Source organism: Lactuca serriola, chromosome 1, assembly GCF_051521515.1.
Source record: "Lactuca serriola cultivar US96UC23 chromosome 1, Lser_US96UC23_V15, whole genome shotgun sequence".
Lineage (NCBI taxonomy): Eukaryota > Viridiplantae > Streptophyta > Magnoliopsida > Asterales > Asteraceae > Lactuca > Lactuca serriola.
Window position 1 is genome coordinate 10,465,943 of NC_136408.1, and position 20,442 is coordinate 10,486,384.

Below are 20,442 nucleotides of genomic sequence, written 5' to 3' on the forward strand. Positions count from 1 at the left end.
AAACACGCTCCGAATCCTGTCTCTACTCGGCGAGTCGGACTTACAACTCGCCGAGTCCAAGGCTAAAAATGAAAAATACAAAGATAAATTATACGTACCAGAAACCAGGTGCTACAAATCTCCCCCACTTATTTTAGACTTCGTCGTCGAAGTCTGCTGCTCGATCCTAAAACAGCTCGGGGTAATGCTCCATCATTTCTTCCACCAGCTCCCAAGTCCACTCGGACCCCTTTCGGTGCTGCCACTGCACCTTCACTAACTCCACCATCTTGTTCCTTAGATCCTTCGACTTCCGGTCGAGGATTGCGACTGGGCGCTCAATGTAATTCAGGCTGTCATCAACCTGTATGTCCTCTAATGGCACCACCGCAGAATCATCCATGAGACACTTCCGCGGCTGGGAGACATGGAAAGTGCTGTGGATCTGGCTGAGCTCGGCTGGCAGATCCAGCCTATATGCCACCTTGCCCACCCGGGCTACAACCCTGAACGGACCAATGTATCTCGGGCCCAACTTGCCCCGCTTCCTGAATCGAATGACGCCTTTCCAAGGCGACACTTTCAGGAGAACCATATCCCCGACATGGAACTCCAGGTCTGATCAACGCTTGTCGGTATAACTTTTCTGCCGACTCTACGCAGTCTGAAGCCTGCTCCGAACCTGTTGGATTCTCTCGGTCGTCTTGAGCACCACTTCGGTGCTCCCCATGACCCTCTGGCCAACTTCACCCCAGCATATCGGGGTCCTGCACCTCTGACCGTACAACATCTCGAATGGAAGACGGTCAATACTCGCGTGGTAGCTGTTGTTGTACGAGAACTCAGCCAAGGGAAGATAGGTATCCCAGCTACCACCGAAGTCTAGCACACAAGCCCGCAACATATCCTCCAAAGTCTGGATGGTCCGCTCACTCTGACCATCCGTCTGCGGGTGAAAGGCGGTGCTAAAGTGTAGACGAGTGCCCAAATCATCATGAAACTTCTTCCAAAACCTGGAAATGAACCGCACATCTCGATCCAATATCACTGACACTGGCACCCCGTGCCGTGTCACTATCTCCCTGATGTAGATATCGGCCAACTTTTCAGCCGAGATACTCTCCTGAATCGGAATAAAATGGGCACTCTTGGTCAATCGATCCACGATGACCCAAATCGAATCCACTCCTCGCGCCGTCCAGGGAAGCTTTGTGATAAAATCCATCGTAATATCCTCCCATTTCCATAACGGGATATCCAACGGCTGCATCTTGCCGTGCGGTCTCTGATGCTCAGCCTTGACCTTCCTGCAGGTCAAACACCGCTCAACGTACCACGCCACGTCCCGCTTCATGCAGGGCCACCAATAGTCTAGAAGAATATCCCTATACATCTTCGTCGCCCCTGGATGAATAGAGAATCGGGATTTGTGCGCCTCCTCCATCAAGATCTGGCACACGCTTCCAAGATATGGCACCCACACCCTGCGGTGTAGTGTCAATAACCCCCGGCTATCATAATCGAAGGAGGTGACTTGACCCACTATCCGCTCACTCTTCCGATGTTCCTCCTTCATAGCCTTCTATTGAGCCTCCCGCATCTGCTCCAACAGGGGAGTCACCACAGTCATCCTCATGCAAATATCCCTGATTGGCGCCGCCTTGCGGCTAAGCGCATCGGCCACCACATTGGCCTTCCCTGGGTGGTAAAGGATCTCGCAATCATAATCCTTCACCACGTTCAACCACCGACGCTGCCTCATGTTCAGATTCGGCTGGTCCATGAGGTACCTCAAGCTCTTGTGGTCCGTGTGAATGGTACATCGAACCCCATAGAGGTAATGCCGCCAAATCTTGAGGGCGAAAACCACCGCCCCCAACTCCAAATCATGCGTCGGGTAGTTTGCCTCGTGAGGCTTCAACTGCCTCGAGGCATAAGCAATGACATGCCCCCTCTGCATCAATACTGCACCTAGGCTTGAGATCGACGTATCACAATATACCATAAAATCCTCTACGCCCTCGGGCAGGGCTAAGATCGGCGCCTCGCACAATCTATGTCTCAGAATCTCGAACGCTGCCTGCTGCTCAGGCCCCCAACGAAAGACCACGGCTTTCCTAGTCAACCGTGTCAGGGGTACGGCTATCTTGGAGAAATCCCGAATAAATCTCCGATAGTAGCCTGCCAATCCTAGGAAACTCCGAATCTCGAATGGAGACTTCGGAACCTCCCATCTCATCACGGCCTCCACCTTGGCCGGGTCTACTGAGATCCCGTCCTGGTTGACGAGGTGCCCAAGAAACTGCACCTCGCGCAACCAAAACTCACACTTGGAGAACTTGGCGTACAAGCTCTCCCTTCTCAAGGTCTCCAAAACCTCTTTCAGATGCTCCTCGTGCTCCTCCTGCGTCTTGGAATAAACCAAGATGTCATCAATGAAAACTATCACATACCGATCAAGCATCGGCCTGCACACGCAGTTCATGAGGTCCATGAACGCGGCAGGAGCATTGGTGAGCCCAAACGACATCACCACGAACTCATAATGGCTATGACGCGTCCGAAATGCAGTCTTCTGTACATCCTCCTCCCTGACCCTCATTTGGTGATAACCGGAACGCAAATCGATCTTGGAGAACCAAGATGCTCCCTGCAACTGATCAAAGAGGTCATCAATCCTCGGGAGTGGGTAACGGTTCTTCACCGTTACCTTATTCAGCTCCCGATAATCTATACACATCCGGTGCGACCCGTCCTTCTTCTTTACAAACAGGATCGGGGCTCCCCAGGGTGAACTGCTCGGTCGAATAAACCCCTTGTCTAGCAGCTCATGCAGTTGCGTAGACAACTCCTGCTTCTCGGGAGGAGCCAACCGATAGGGTGCCTTGACTATCGGAGCCGCACCAGGAACTAGATCGATCCTGAACTCTACCTGACGCTCCGGAGGTATTCCAGGAAGCTCCTTCGGGAACACATCCGCATAGTCTCGCACCACTGGAACCTCGCTCACTGTCGCCTTACCCGCCTCCCGGGTATCCATAACATACGTGACATACCCCGCGCATCCCTGCTGAAGGTAGCGCCTAGCTCTCGCTGCTGAACATACTATAGGTCCACGCTGTGGCCTCTCGCCGTGGATCACCAACTCTCCCCCACTCTGGGTCCTGATCCGCACTAGTTGTTGTGCGCAATCTATCACCGCCCCATTAGGGCTCAACCAATCCATGCCTATAATTACATTGTTCCCCCGCAACGGGATGGGAAGTAAATCCACCAAACAGCGCTCCTCGAAAAGCCTCAGGACACAATCCCTGAATACTGATGACGCTCGCACCGATCGGTCATCGGCAATCTCCACCTCTAAAGGGCAATCCAACATGCCCGAAGACTCAGTAAACCTCTTGCTAAGCGCAAGGGAAACAAATGATCGGGTGGCACCTGAGTCGAACAACACCTGGACAAGAATATCGTTCACATGGAACGATCCTAATGCATATACACAGAGCACATATCAATATCATAACATCATAAAAATTAAGTAGAAGGAAAGAATCATATCCGTCACCACATCGGGTGTGGCGCGTGCCTCCTATTCCGTCAACTGAAACGCCCGACTTCTCACCACTGGAGCCTCTGCCTTACCCTGCCGGCCATCTGTAATCCGCAGGGTAGCTGGAGCCGGCGCCCTAACCGGCGCTGATGCTGTCAACTGGGGGAAATTGGCCTTCTTGTGGCCCCTCTGGTTGCAGTGGAAACACAGCAACTCAGATGTCTGGATGACCGAGACAAGAGTAGTACAATCCCTGCTAAAGTGCCCTGCCTTGTCGCACTTGTAGCAGCCTGCTGATCCCATCCTACATGCTCCCTCATGCGTCCTACCGCATTTCCCGCAGCGGCCCGGTCCTCCTTGGCCTTTTGGCCTCCCATCTGATCCTTTAGGCTTCTTCCCCGAAGCCCCAACCACCTACCCCGCCTCTGCCTTCCTCTTCCGAATGTGCTCTAAATCAATCTCCCTTTCCCTCGCCCTGGTAATCATGGACTCCAGGGTAGGGCAAGCTGAAAAGCTAACATGCTCCCGGATGTCAGCCCGTAGCATGTCATGATAACGGGTCCTCCTCATATCCTCATCGCCCGCATACTGGGGCACCAACAATGCCCTCTCCCGGAACTTGGCGGTGATCTCTGCCACAGTCTCCGTCGTCTGCCTCATATCCAAGAACTCCCTGGCCAGCTGCTGAAGCTCAACAGCTGGCGCGAACTCCGCCCTGAACCTGGTCGCAAAGTCTGACCAAGTCATAGCCTTGACAGCCGAGGCTCCCAATGAGTCCCCCACGGACTCCCACCAATCCCTAGCTCGATCTCGTAAACACCATGTTGCGAACCTCACCTTCGACCCCTGAGGGCAGAAGCTAATCATCTGTGCAGACTCAATGTCGGCAATCCATTGCCTGGCAGCTATGGCGTCCTTTGCCCCGTGGAAATTCGGCGCACCACTGCCCCGAAAGTCCTTGAAGGACAGCGTGCGAGATCTCGACTGGCCAGATGCCATGTCGCTCCTGAATGCCCGGAGGTGATCCTCCATCAACTCCAATATCCCTTTCTTGATCGACCCGAAGATGATGGGGGTCGACTCAAGGATGCCTCTGGTGATCTCAGACGCGATGAACTCGCGTAGCCCCTCATCTATTGGCTCGGAACCTGATCCCGAACCTGATCCTTCTCCTAAACTGCCAACTACTGGCCTCGAACGTAGTACCACCATTCTGAAATACAAAAGAAATAACAACTGTTAGCGATACTGATACCTCTGGAGGAATCACACTTACTACAAGTTCCCTGGTCTTATCTTAGCATTCCTCGATTCGGGTACGGATCCTCTGCTTTCAGTAGTACGGGCCCATACTACCTTCCACATCTATCCGTACCTTCTCCAAGGACTGCCTTGACTCCACCAGGTCCCTTTCACTACCGCTGATCTCTGTTACTCCTATCCTAGGCTTACCCTAGGAAACCTCTGACTCCACCCAACCCAGTCCTCAGCTGTTGAAGGCCTCTTGGTGATGCCAATTAGCCATTACCTGAATACAATCACATGTGACGAGGCTCGGATAATCCTTCGAGTGAGGGACTCTTCCCTACCACGGTTAGGACTCAAACAAGAGCTACGCAATAGGGTCAAATCCAACACTGTGAGATTATTCAACCCTGATCACATGTGACTTTATCGTATTCACCTAACAGCTAGCTCCCATCACTTCAAAGCCCACAAAGCACAAAGCAAACAACATTTGGACATAAAGGAAACAACCTCAAGCAACTCTATCATCGTAGAGAGAAACTGAACTAGCATACAATGCTAAACTTGCACTATCAGGCATAACCTAAACATGCCATCCTACTGCTGTCTACTCAATTCTAGCATGCAACTTTTCACACACTGAAGCACATAAAGCAGGCACATAAGGCATCACTCCTAGATCCTTAGTCCTATTCTAGCATGCTGTTCTACTGAAACTGATAAGCATAACATAAGCTTGTATGGGTACTTTGAGGAGTACTTACTTGAGCTTGGCCGATCGTGCACATCACACAATTCGTTCCTTTTTCTAGAACCCTTTACTAGCCTCTTAGAAAACATTTCTTTTTCCAAAATCTTTTAATCCCTCGATTTGATTTCAAACACCCCCGAAGGTGTGTTCGAATCCCTCAAACCAGGGCTCTGATACCAACTTGTAACATCCCAAAAATACGAGCCAAAATTTTCGTTTTTAAAACATGTACTTAGCAAAACATTTAGAAATAAATCATTCAACAACCATTTCATTTCACAAAAGATGTTGCATGTCAGAAAACATTGTCATAATCATAAAAATGTCAGAGTACAATCTCCCAGGTAGATGTCATAATGCGGAATACAAGCAGGTGTGTGTGTGATGTACCGCTACCGCACCAGCTCCTTCCCCTTCGACAAAGAGGTACCTGAAACCAAAATTGAAAATTGTAAGCACGAAGCTTAGTGAGTTCCCCCATAATACCTCATACCATGCAAGCATACAATGTATAACTAAGAGATACGGGCCTCGCCCACACTCATGAAGATACGGGCCTTGCCCACACTCCACTTTCCGGGAGATACGGGCCTCGCCCACACTCCACTATCTAGGAGATACGGGCCTCACCCACACTCCAATCTCGGAGAGATACGGGCCTCACCCACACTCAGCCGCTAACCCAATAATATACAAGTATCACACAGACAACGAGTATAGACATCTCTATCATACTGGGATATATCATAATCAACTCAACCAAGAGATATGGGCTCGGCCCACACTCTAATACTAACATCTCGTCTATACGGGCCGGCCTTGGCGCCTTAGACCCGTTACTACTGGAAGGAAACTCACCTCAAAGTCACCGTCTATCTGTGTGGGAACTGACTGTCTGCTGCTACTACCGCTCCGGGAATCCTCTGGCTATAATTCCCACTAAACCCTTAGTCAAATACTACTAACCGACTTCAGGGTAAATTGACCATTTACCCTTACAAATCAAGAGTTGAGTCACAGTCAACTGCCAGTTGACCAGACTCGCCGAGTTGGCTTGCCAACTCGCCGAGTCCCTTTCCCTTAGTCCGTCCATAAATCCATCTCTACTTGTCGAGTTAGACGTAGACTCGACGAGTTTTCCTTCTATACCCAAGGCCAATAGTCCATCATCCTACTCGCCTAGTTGTATGAACAACTCGCCGAGTTCATCTTCATCCGATGAACACTTTATGCTATGACTTGCCGAGTTGTATGAACAACTCGTCGAGTCTGTTCTTGATCTAAGAAGGTTGCCTTGAACTAGCCGAATCATTGCATTGACTCGCCGAGTGACTTCATGAGTGAGTCTAGCTTCCGACCCACTGATTCACACCCAATGAATCATTACTCCCAACCCGCAAATGCGAAAAGGGGGAAACTCGGGGACTCGCAACTCGACTCGTCGATTCAGATGAACGACTCGCCGAGTCGGCCACATACAAAAACTATACACGCGATTCTACTTGGATCCAGGTCATGCTATTCATAGATATGGGTTCTTAGGGCAGGATTTTCACGTAAAGTTTCCAACTTTACGTGTAGAAATGCATAGAAGGGGGATTAAGGGCGAAATAAAGGCTAAGAAGGTAGATCTAGGACATTCAAGCAATTTACTCCCATAAAGGTTATAGATCTGAGCTTCTAGAGCTCAACCATGACTAGATCTAGTGGATAATCAACCTATTACAAATTCTACTTCATGCACAAGCTTGGAAAAAGGTTCAAGAAGAGCTCAAAAGGTGCTCTAATGGGGTTTTAAGCATACAAACAGAATGGAGTATAGATATACCTCAGAGAACTCTGAAATAGCACCAAGATATCTAGTCTCCTTCTCCTCTCCTTGCTCCACTCTCCTTCTTCTCCCAAAAACTTCAAGGAACCACTCTAATCACTTCAATCTCACAAGAAACGAGTTAGGGTTTGATGTAGGGCGCTCTGAAGGTGAAAGGGGGCGAGCTTGGGCCGCACAAGCTAGCTTAAATAAGGGGAAAACCCTTGGAATTAGGGTTTCATCAGACAGCGGTGACTCGCCGAGTCTGGAATATGGACTCGCCGAGTCGCCAACTTAAACACGCTCCGGATCCCGTCTCTACTCGGCGAGTCGGACCTACAACTCGCCGAGTCCAAGGCTAAAAATGAAAAATACAAAGATAAATTTTACGTACCAGAAACCAGGCGCTACATCCGATTTTGAGCATCATTTGCAGTCTACAGAAGGTATAAAGTCTATACATTGTTTGTTCTTTTGATAGATCCCTATTTGTGGAGTTCTAGGGCTTTTCTAAGCCATTTTGGTCACCAACCATGATTGCAAGCATGGTTTGGGGTTGATGTTTCAGATCTGGGTCCTTAGAGGGGTTACAAGGCAGAAAGGAGTGGCTTTTGCAGTCAAAGAAGGCCCCATTTATTGTAAGAGTTTGTTTTAGGACCTTTTGAGCTCAAAGTCCCATGCAAGCACGTAAAAGTTGTAACTTTACATGGTAGATCGATTGTAGAAGCATATATCTATCTTTTGATCAAGGGTTGTACATTAGAAATCGAAGATTTAGTGAGAAGATGTGGCCGACTCGACGAGTCCAAGGCTTCTGTCCCATATCAGTTAAGGGTCAAAAGGACCCAGTTAAGTGTGGAAAGGTTTTAGGGAGTCCCGGGGAGTGACCCAACGTTCTGGACTAAGCCCTTGTTCTGGAAATTCATGGGACCCGGTGAGTGCATGAGTAGACTCGGCGAGTCCAAGGCAATCTTCTTAAGGATGAAGATGAACTTGACGAGTTGTTCATCAACTCGGCGAGTCGAGGACAGAACTTGTTCATCAGATGAAGGTGAACTCGACGAGTTGTTCATCAACTCGGCGAGTCAGATGAGTCTTCATGTGATGTTCATATGAGGGTGAGAGACTCGACGAGTTGACGGTCCAGCTCGGCGAGTGGGGTCAACTTGAAGTTGACTTTGGCTTGGACTTGATTGGGGGTAGAATAGTCATTTTACCCTAAGAGTAGATGTCAGTTTCTGACTAAGTGTTTGTGGGGGATTGTAGCCGGAGGATTTCCATAAAAATAAAATATATGGTGGATTTTGTCTGTGTACAAGTAGTTGCACTCACTTTTGATTCTCAATTTACTATAAATTGTTTCATTTCTATAATAAATTGTAAAATTGTAAAATCTAAAAAACTCAATTTATGAAATGGGATTTGGCCCTACCAAGGCATTCTTTTATTTTCATGAATATGAAGTCGTAATTTATATGATCTTTATAAACCTGCAATTTGATCAATATATTAAAACAAAACAATAACATTAAAAAATAATTAATTTTAAACAATAAGAATTAATTTCGACAATCGGTTTATTAAAGTTAGACATCTAACATAATTGATTACCAACTTGTGCTTGCAATGCAATCAATTATTACATGTACTCATCCAAATATAAGTTTAAGCAATTTATCGCTCATTAAGTCTTTATTTTGATGTTTGATTGAACAGCGAGCAAGTAAAATTAACAAAACAAAACCAAAGTGTGGAGTTTAGGCAATTACAAGAAAGTGTTGACAATAGGAGACCAACCAAATAATTTTGCTAACGTTCGATCTACTATTAATCCCACTAAAAGTAAAAAGACAAATATCATCCACCATAAGCATGATAGCCTGCCGTTCACTTTTGAAGACAATGTCATTTCTCGCCTTCCATAAGGTTGTATACACCAGATTTTGATACGTTCCACTATTAATAATGCACAATCATTTATGTATTCAAGTACATTTGTAAAGAATCTTAACTTTTCATTTTTCATTTTTATTAATTTCGTTTCTACTAACATAACTCTTATTGATAACTGTTTAAATATAGTAACTATTTGCACAAAAGAACTAATCGCCTCTATAAATTAATTTATGAAAAAACTATACACACATATCGTTTGGCGTGGGTAGACGGCTAGTGTGTGTGTGTGTGTGTATATATATATATATATATATATATATATATATATATATATATATATATGAAAAGTGAATATGTGGCTGTCATCTATAGGGGTGGTCAAAAAATCCGCATCCGAACATCCGATCCGAAAAATCCGAAAATCCGATCCGAAAATACCCGAAAAATCAGATATCCGAAAATTCGGATACTCGAAATTCGGATATCCGGTTTTTCGGATTCGGATTCGGATATTTCGGATATCCGAAATCCGAAATATATAATATAAAAAATTATTAAAAATAGTTTTAATGCATTGAGTTTTTTCATTTGAAATTTCAAAAGACAAATTATTAACATTTTTACTTGGTACGCAAAGTGAGGATGGTATAAATGTTACCTTTTTTATGTTGATTTTAGTAATTTGAGTTTGATTTCTCAAGATCTTCAGGTATCATGAGGTAACTTGCATTTAACCGGACCAAATGAAGTCTTATTATACCTAACAAATGCACGGAAACGTTCTTGTTCTTGGAGGGTTTATTTTCTTTATTTAAAACTAATGAAATTCGGATATCCGGTTTAATATCCGAATCCGTATCCGAAATTTCGGATACGGATTCGGATATCAATAATCAACTATCCGAATTTTCGGATATCCGGTTTTGAATACCCCTAGTCATGTATGTAATATTAGGTATAGAACCATCAAAATTGACTTCATTTTGATTAAAAAAACACATTTTTTTTTATTGTTAGCTTCTTCTTATTGATTTTGAGCTCATATTATTTCCAATTTCATAATTCTTCCCCTACATCTATGTATTTTGAATGTGTTTTTTTATATTAGACATCTAGTAGGCTTCATAAATTTCTTTGGCACCAACCATATGTATATTTGCATTGTTCTTTTTTATGTGTTATGGGAAGAAGTTTATTGAGTTTTTAATGATAATATCAATCTTTCGCTATATTTTTCTATTTTAAATTTGAATATGAAGATTTATAGGTAGTTGATAATGTATTCTTATACATGGTTTGTGTTGCAAAATAAAAAATTTAAAACTCTATAAAAGTATGTATAAAGTCTATTATCTAGTCTAATAGATAATACAAAAAAGATGGTAGAGAGATTTGATTGTATTTCGTTAAAATTATGCAGTTTTTAATGGTTCTATATTTAATATTAGGTACATAACAACCACATATTCCCTATACCCTATATATATATATATATATATATATATATATATATATATATATATATATATATATATATATATACTAGCTGTGTACCCGCGCAAAGCAGTGGACGACATTAGTTTATTAGTTTCGTTTTGTGGAATTGTTTCAAACAGCGATTGTTTTCTTTCGACAAGACTGATGAACAACTTCCTCCAAAACGAATTCATAATAGTCACATAGTACGTATAAGCAAGTGATAAATCCTTAATGTTAAACTGGTTTTGACTTATTTTTTGTTGATAAACATAGCTTCAAGAAACTTCAAATATATTTAGGGACCGTGTGTTTCACATCGTTTGTTGTAAAATTCGAAATTTTTCAAAAGAATTGAATAACGAAAATATGAAAAGTGTTTGTTCGACATAATATGAAATTAAATTTTTTGTTGTTTTGCTTTAGTTCGCAAGTAAGTAAAAGGAACTGGAATATAAATTTTTTTAAATGACCAAAATACACTTCTTTTAACTTTTTTGAAATTTATTTCTTCTATTATCAAAATAACAAAATTGCTATTAACTAAAAAAAACTAGTTATAAAGTAGTATTTTTTAGTCTTTTTAAACAAAAATAAATTACAAGCATTATATGATGAAGCACATCCATTGAAACTTAAGAATATAAGATAAGGAAAATTCCATGAAACAATTAACGAAAAAGAACCGATTTGGGATACGAAAATTGACATATCAAACGAAATTCTTAAAGAACTTGAAAAAAGTTGACATATCAGAAGCTCCCAAATGATACTACAACAAAAACTAATTAAAGTGTTATGTTTTAATAAGAAAAAGGAACTTGTTTTTTCTTGTATTCTGACCATAATAGATCCATGATCAAGCTTATAATAGGGATAATATGATCCATGATTAAGGTTTTGTTTTACATCTTTCGAACATCACGTGCCAAAATTTCAACTTACATTCAAACCCATACCTGCAGTAGGCACTATTGCCCTCCCACCTTTAGTGAAAAAATATTTCAATTAGCCTATAGACATTTAAATCAAAACAATATCATAACACTCTACTTCAATTTATTCCTAAAAAATTGTAAATGCATGCTCTATTTATTCTTTCCCTAAAATATTTCAAACACCTGACATGTTCTTTTCGTTTTCAAACTCGTCTTTTAATGTATTCCACAAAGCAGTCCATTGAGCCACCTTTAAGATTACAAAAAGAATCATCATAATGATGGCACAGGATAGGACATGAATGTATAAGGTTTGTAGAGCTAAACACAATGCCTTATCAAAAGCTCATATAACATCAAGTCTTGCATAATATGACAATATATTCAAATTTTCCCTTGAAAGAAAAAACATCTCCATCACAAGTTGGTAAGCCACAGCAATGGCGAGTACCAAGCATTTGGGGAGAAACAACATCACAAATCTACTTGAAAAGTTATGTAAATTAGATCAAAGAATACCAATAGCTTTCACCTGTCCCCTTGCAATCCCATGAAAAATGGGATCCTGTACCAGTTAACCACATAAGAAATAAGACAAAACATTTTAATATATTTATAAAGACAGTTGAAATTTCCTACCAGCCAAGAGTTTAAACTATGTCATATGCCAATTGTTTGACAAATTACATTCCTTCCAAAGAAGTTTTGCAAACCAAATACCCTTTAAGTACAAGCACCGAATGACATGGTATAAAGTTGTTGAAATCATTTGTACAAATTATCAGCTTATGATATACAAAAAACTGGCAAAAAAATATAAAACAACAAACTTGTAAATCAAAACGTTGAATTAAGCTCTGCCATACACCAAGTATCAACAATCTCGTCTGCAAAAAAAATTAAGCGGATTCTTATCAAACACAAAAAGAAACGAAAAGTAGTTATCATCTTATAACACCAGACACATCATGTGCATCCTAATAATTTAACCAATATCTAAAAGTGAAAATCAACGCTAGTGGGTAGGGGTCATCATTTTGAGCAAAGTGGTGCAACATATAGATACATGGAACCACCTGGTCGGCTAGTCCATTCATACCTCCTCAATAGAAGCAATCCAATACGGGACTGTACAATACCACATATAAAACTTGGTAAATAATTTTCATCATTGAATTGATTTTTATTTTCACAAATTTGATAAATTTGAAAAATGTTTGCTAGTAAAGACAATAATAGCTCACTCATTCTATGAGAAGAGCTCCCCATAAGTAATTCCATCAGCATATTGGATTTTCTTGAAATGATTAACTCCCTAAACATCACATTTGAACAGCACAAAAATACAATAAAATGAAAACAAAAGGGTAAAAACGGAATTACAAAACAATATAAATCGAGCTATATCTAGACCTGAAGTAACATAAGGATGCGCTCAAGGCCATAGGTGATCTCAATAGATACTGGCATCAACTGAAGACTACCAGCCTTCAAGAAGACAATATTTAATATTAATGAAGAAATGGTATATAAAGAAGAAACAAAAATTACTGAATTGTATCTATGAATATGATACCTGTTGGAAGTAAGTAAACTGTGTAATTTCCATTCCATCCATCCATATTTCCCAACCCAATCCCCAAGCAACATTAGGTTGGTAGGGATGTCAACGGGGACAAACGGGGCGGGGGATGCCCCAAAATTTTCCCGTTCCCCCGCCCCCACCCCCGAAATGAAAACGGGGGTTAACCTTGCCCCCGCCCTCACCCCCGTCCCCGATTTTTTTCAACAAATCCCCCCATACGGGACGGGGCCCCCACGAGATCGGGGTCCCACGGGACTTTTTGACATCCCTATAGGTTGGAATGTAAGTTGTTTGACTCTCAAAAGTCAAAGTAGATGTTTTAACAAAACAGAGGAAACATATGTTCAATTTCAATCCAAAAAATAAATAAAAAATTGCGGATTACTGGGCTTTCCCAATTGTCTTACACAAATCGAATATCATGATCGTTGACATCAATACCTGAGCCACAACAACAAATTTATAAATTAATGTTTAAATGTAAATCAAGAAAACACTAAATTATACAGATGAAATTTTGATTATGTAAAAATCACAACCTAGAGCCGATAGACTTCTGATAAAGATGTCTTGTGAATTTCAAGGATAAGGCCTTAATATAACCTGAGAAATAACGACACTTCCAGGGATTCTAGCTAAAAAAGCAGAATTGATCATGCATGCTTCTATTGCAAAATCAACCAAAAAAATGAGAAATAGTTGAGACAAATATTTGCCAGATATAGAGGAAGGCTAGTTATAATCGACAAATATTTCTCAGATCTCGTGATTCAACATTTACTCGACCTGGGATTAAATGGGGCTGAGTCAAAAGCTTTTCCAGGGTACCTATGCATTAGTATTCTTAGGGTGCATCCCAAAGATAGAAAAAGACCAAAAAGCAACCTCCATTCTAGCGCTTCAAACCTCTATTCATTCATGTATGGTTCTTCTTCAACCTTGTTCACATAAAAGCTCAAGCAATTAAAAGGACAAACAAAAAAGAACCAAATATGGAAAAAGTAATTGCTTCTTACAAGTTGCAAGCTGGAAAACCTATATCCCATCCTTCTTTATCTTCATCCATATCCGATCACAAATTTTAAAATCCTAGATAAAATAGTAGCAAAGAATGGTTGAAGAGCAACGTATCACAAATACACCAAATCAAACGGAACACCAATAAACCCAAAAATACAAGTGAAGTAGAAAACTTAAATAGACATATAAATACTAAAGCATCAGGGGACTAACATCTAACTTGGTGAAGATGGATTAAGGATATTTTAGCTATAGGAGGAGACGTCATGATAGTGCCCACCAAAAAACCCATAATAAAATTTCACCATCTTGAGTTCATATATCATGTAACTACTACACGGTATCACAAAAAAACATATTCAAATCATTTGAAGCAAATAAACACTATTTAGATTCAATAAGCTCTTCACTTGTTGTATATTCTTTGTAAATGAATATAGTTACAAATCAAAGAGAAATTTTGTGTAGGAATAAAACATAAGCATACCCAAGAATTATTATTTATTGCAATGATGCAAAAAAATGTCTAACCTGCAAAATCAAAATACAAAAAATCAACGTGAAATTAGAAGCACTGGTGTTCAAAGGGTATGTCGTCTAGCTTTCCTCTGATTTTCATTAAAGGACCTACCTTCGAGTTTTGTTCAAGCTCGTGTTCATCTTCATCCCAAATTAGAAAACCCTTTAGGGAAAAAATCAATGGGCTAAAATAGGAGAGAGAGAGAGAGAGAGAGAGAGAGAGAGAGAGAGAGAGAGAGAGAGAGAGAGAGAGAGAGAGAAATATTACATGTGAGTTGCTGAAAGCGAGCATGGGAGGATCGAGATACATGAACAACGTTGGGGTATTATGACGGCATCGTTGGAAGCAGTGGTGGCCTGTTCTAGGTTTAGGTTATTAAAGATTAGTAACTACATAAATAGAAGAGGTTGTTGTATAGAATATCAAACCTATTCACGTAGATCAAGCTGGTGAGCATATCTACAGGAGAAAGATATGGATGGTGACGAGGGTGATGAGAGAACATAATTTTAAACGGGTCTTTGAAACGTTTTTAGTTTGATATGTAGATGGTAGTCGGGGAAGGTAGGCAAGAATCGGTTTTTTTTTTGCCGATGTACCAGGCATTAATGTTAGACTAATTCAATTCATAGCTAGTAACTTGAGATATAGTCGGATTATGTATTTTGGAATGGTACATAGTGCTTTACGAATGGTACGACTTAAAAAATAGAGAAAATGACAAAAATAGCCAATTACACTAATTGCATTACAAAAATAGCCAAAAAAAAATCGAGATTACAAAAATAGCCACCCATTTCGCAGATGAGAAGGTCTCATCTGCGAAATGGGCTTCTCATCTGCGAAAGTACAACTACCTAAAACACAGTTGTGCTTTAGGTACTTGTACTTTCGCAGATGGGACCTTCTCATCTGCGAAATGGGTGATTTTTAGGTATAAAAACGTTTTTTTTTTTTTTTTTTTTCATTTTTCACCATTCTCTACACAAAAACTCTCTCTAACTTTGGGCTTCTCTCGGAATTTTGGCTAGTTTTTGAAGAAAATGGAGGATTATGTCAACAATCCCGCAAATATGGTTAGATTTTAACTCTTTTAATGTTTAAAGTTATTTTTTTTTATCAATTGTTGTATTATTTAGTGTTAAAAAAGGGTAATTTTGTTGTGTTTGATAGTTTTAATATATTTTTGGTATACTTGAAGTTTAAATGCAAGTAGAGACAAGTAGAGACTGCGTAGATAATGTTTACAATTTGTTATTTTTGTAGTTTTTTTAGTTGTTGTATAACCTGAAATCTTGTAAATTCTTATCCTATAATTGTTTATATAAACTGCAAAATAGTCGTTTGTATATATATTTGTCGTATTTGTCGTATAAGTATAACATTTGTATTAGTTGAAAATTTGTCATATATATTGTTAGAAATTGTTTGTGTTTGTCGTATAAGTATAACATTTATATAAGTTGAAAATTTGTCGTATATATATTGTTAGAAATTGTTTTTATTTGTCGTATAAGTTGAAAATTTGTATAAAGTAGTCGTATAACTTGCAAAATTGTTAGTTTGGTTGTCGTTTTATTTTTAAATTTTTTTGTTTATATGGTTATATAATGTTAGTTTTAATTAGAAAGATAAAAATTGTTTATATATTTGTCGTTTAAGTTGAAAATTTGTTTAAGTTGAAAATATGTTTAAGTTGAAAATATTTATATAATTATGTATGATATTGTTTTCTATCGTAAATATATTTGTTGTATAACTTGGAAAATTGTTTATATATGTGTATGTTATTGTTTTTTATCGGAAATATATATATTAGTAATTAAGAAAGTATTTGCAGTTCGTAATCATATATTTAAAAAAAAAAAAAAATTTAGTTATCTAATTTGTTTTTGTGTTTTTTTTTTGCAGCATGATTTTAGTTTAATGAATACGAAAGCCTTTGCGAACCTAAAAGGCTCTGGCGGTAACATATGGGAAGTCTTTGAAGTTTTAGATGATGCCCGACGTGCTATTTTCAGAAATACCGTCTTTGGCTATTTTATTGATGTCCTTCGTTTACAAGGGGACGCTTTATTGTTTCATAAAATGTTCCTTCATCAGATCCGGCCGGACCCTGTTTTATCTCCAGATGGAATAAAACGTTTATATTTTCGAGTAGGCAATACCAAAATGGTTTATGGGCCGGAAGAGTTTTGTTTGATTACCGGCTTCAATTTTGGGGAGTATCCAAAAAACATTGGGAGAAAAGGGTCGGAAAAATTAATAAGCAGTAAAAAAAGATGTTTACTGCGTGAACGGCTATTTCCGGACCATACTAATAGTTCGGTGAAAATCGGCGACCTGAAAAGTTTAATTTTAAATCAAACATTCCTAGCACTTGACGACCTTGATGCAGTTAGAGTATGTTTGATATACATTTTGTGTGAAGGTTTTTTGGGCAAAGAAGTTAACGATCGGGTGCCACAAGATTGGTTTTATTTGGCTGAGAATTTGGATATCTGGAATAGGTATATTTTCTTTACGTTAAAAGTTCTATTTTATTAAAGTTATAATTTATATAATAATCAATTTTGTTTTTTTTTGTTTTGTTAGCTTCGCTTGGGGTAGCTATCTATGGGATTTTACTTATGTTGACCTTAAGGATACGTGGAATAAGATACATCATTATTTATCACTTCCTGAGCGTGGTCAAATTTTAAAGTATTCCGTCTCAGGATTTACGGCTCCAATAAGGGTATAAAAATTTTCTTATATTTAAATTGTTTTATTGTTATGTTTTTTATTTTAATTTTAACTTTTATTACTGTAATTGTAAAAAATTGTAGATATGGATATATGAGATGATTCCAGCTGTTCGTGCATGTGGATTTGCATCGAGAAAAAATAAAGACTTGCCTCGGATGAAAAGATGGAGCGGAACAAAAAAATTGAAATGGGTTGACGTGAACAAGATTTGGTCAAAGATGCAGGTTTAAAAATATTTCGTTTATTATTAATAAAGTTGATTATTATAGTTTTATATGCATTTTTAAAATGTTTAATTTTTTAGGAGGGGCTACCACCAAGACAAAACATGTTACCGGGTGATGGTGAGATGACATCTTTTTATTATATGTCATTTCAAGAGTATGTATATGGTGAAGGGAAAGCAGTTCCATCCCCAGTACGGGACCATTTTAGGAGACAAGACGAATCTTCGTCTAGTATGTCGTCCAGTGGTCGCTCTCATGGTAGAGGTCGGGGCAGTGGGAAACACAAGCTAGACGAGGTGTTGAAACGGCTACATGCACTGGAGCAGCATGTGTTTATGAACCGACAACCTACAGAGGTTTTTGTTGAAGAAGTGAATAATGACCAATTTTGGAACGACATTTTTTTTGATGATACGACAGTGTCACAAAGAAATTATGATGAACAGGTTAGTTACACGCTACATTATTTATTAAATTTTATTAACATATATGAATACCTGTGTTCATATTTTATATTTGAAAATATAGGTTGTGCAAGATGAAGTGATGAATAAAAACAATACAACTCAAAATGTTTTTGGTGATACTCAAGACGACAAGGTTGTTATAGACGTTACCTTTACGATTTTAATAATTAATTTTTAATAAAGTGTATTTTGTTATTAAGTAAAAAGTTATATTTTTAATGTAGGTGTTGGAGGAGAGTACTCAGTATGCGGGGAACAAATTTGATGATGATGTGTGTAATGTAAACGATTATAGTGAAGTTAAAGAGGTTATTATAGTTACATTAATATTAATATTTTGTTTATTTAGATATTATTGCTTATTAAATTATGTGTATTTCGTTATTAAGTATAAAGTATTATTTTTAATGTAGGAGTGGGAGGAGAGGAATGACAATGCAGGGAACAAATTTGATGATGATGTGCCGGATGAAGACGAACTAATAATAACGGGAAATGTAGATTATTTTCATGATGATGATGATGACAAAGAAGTTACACCCGATAAACCTAGGAGTCGAAAACCATCACAATTTTTATGCACTCCTTACACCGAGGTATTCGTTTTATTTATAAACTGATGATTTTATGTTTATGTGAATTATCTCAAAGATATACATTTAAACATTTGAATATTGTTTTTAGTTGCACACGACACCGAAGCAAAAAGAAGAACAAAAAAGAAGGTTGATATGAAATCAACAAGCCCCGTTCCTCCTCCAGTTTTTGGTGTTGCTCATGACTTCTCCATGTTGCGCCTGCAACCTTACGTAGCAGGCGGTGAGGATGTCATCCAAAATTATGTATTGCATTCATACGATGTGCAACATCGTTTGTTTAATTTCGTGTTAGATAGAGATTTTTGGAGCTCATTGTTTGGGCATACACACGACGGATGGTTTGAGTCAGCGGTAAATAAATTGTTAATTAATTCTTTTAAAAGTTAATTGTTTTTTAGTCAATAACAAAAGTATCATGTGTGCAGGATATAACCATTTGGTACCGACTTTTGATAGAGAGACGGTTTGAGAGCGACCGACATACAATAATGCCTCCAAATTTTTTTGTTTCTCATGCTTTGGAAGAAGGACAGGACTGGAGGGCGTTTATGGCTGGTATTGCTACATACCCCAACTTCATGGTTGCTTGGTGGGATGTTGATACGGTAAACTTAATAGTTTATATTGAAAATAATATCGTTTTTTTGTTATGTTTTTGTATTGTGATGTTTTTGTATTGTGATGTTTTTGTATTGTGATGTAAATAAATATAATTTTATTTTCTGATCCTTATACAGGTCTTATTGCCGATTCATTCATCCCCTAATCATTGGCTATTTGGGGAACTACGATTAGCGTCAATGGAAGTGCATATTTATGACAGTCTTGGTAGAGGTGCTTATGAAAAATTCCAATCCGAAGGAATCTTTTCCAAATTTGAACGTCGGGTGGCAAATTATTTGGACAAGATTAAGTATTGGGCGCGGAGGAACATCCCAAGGATTCCATTGAATATGCAATTCATTTATGAAGAAAACGTTCCCCAACAAAGTAGTCATTTGGGAGATTGCGGTGTTTTTCTTTGTATGTTTATGGAGCAATTGGTTTCAGGTCAACCAATACGTGTTCTTATTGACCCAAAGAACGCAGCTTTAGAGTTCCGTCTCCGGATGGCAAAAATTATTTGGGGGTCTAGTCTTGCTCCTCTGTAGTTGGATTATATAAATGTATATACAAATTAATGTTGGATTTCATTATTAGTTTATCTTTAGAGTTTACTCAACGGATGACAAAAAATATAACGTTACGACAATTACAACAATTTAATGACCTACTAATTACTTATCAATAAATTCAACATAAGAACGACTACAACATTTGTTTTAACGTTACAAATACAACAATTTATTGACCTAACAACTTCAAAACCATAAAAACAATATTGAAAAGCTTACAACTTGTAAACAAGAACTGCCAAGAACAACACCCAACTACAAACCAACGCTATCTTTAACTTCTTATTTTCTGATTGAAAGAGCTTATTAGAGTTAGCTACTTTAGCTATTACCATAGAAGATTGGTCCTTCTCTTTATCAACCCAACTGATAAACCCGCATTTTGGTCCCTGTTAAATTTAATATCCACAGTATGAAAATAAATTTGTGTGATGTAAACACGAGGGTTTAAAT

General features: G+C 39.2%; 2 long non-coding RNA genes across 2 annotated transcripts; both read left to right on the plus strand.

Annotated features, from left to right (window-relative positions):
• The first annotated feature begins 18,494 nt into the window (after nucleotides 1-18,494).
• Nucleotides 18,495-18,919, plus strand: LOC145067461 (uncharacterized). Its single transcript, XR_013688843.1, has 3 exons — nucleotides 18,495-18,523; nucleotides 18,629-18,811; nucleotides 18,900-18,919. It is a non-coding gene; the product is annotated as an uncharacterized LOC145067461 (long non-coding RNA).
• Nucleotides 18,920-19,285: 366 nt separating this feature from the next.
• Nucleotides 19,286-20,075, plus strand: LOC145067466 (uncharacterized). The gene is made up of 2 exons (XR_013688844.1): nucleotides 19,286-19,419; nucleotides 19,552-20,075. It is a non-coding gene; the product is annotated as an uncharacterized LOC145067466 (long non-coding RNA).
• Nucleotides 20,076-20,442: the final 367 nt, after the last annotated feature.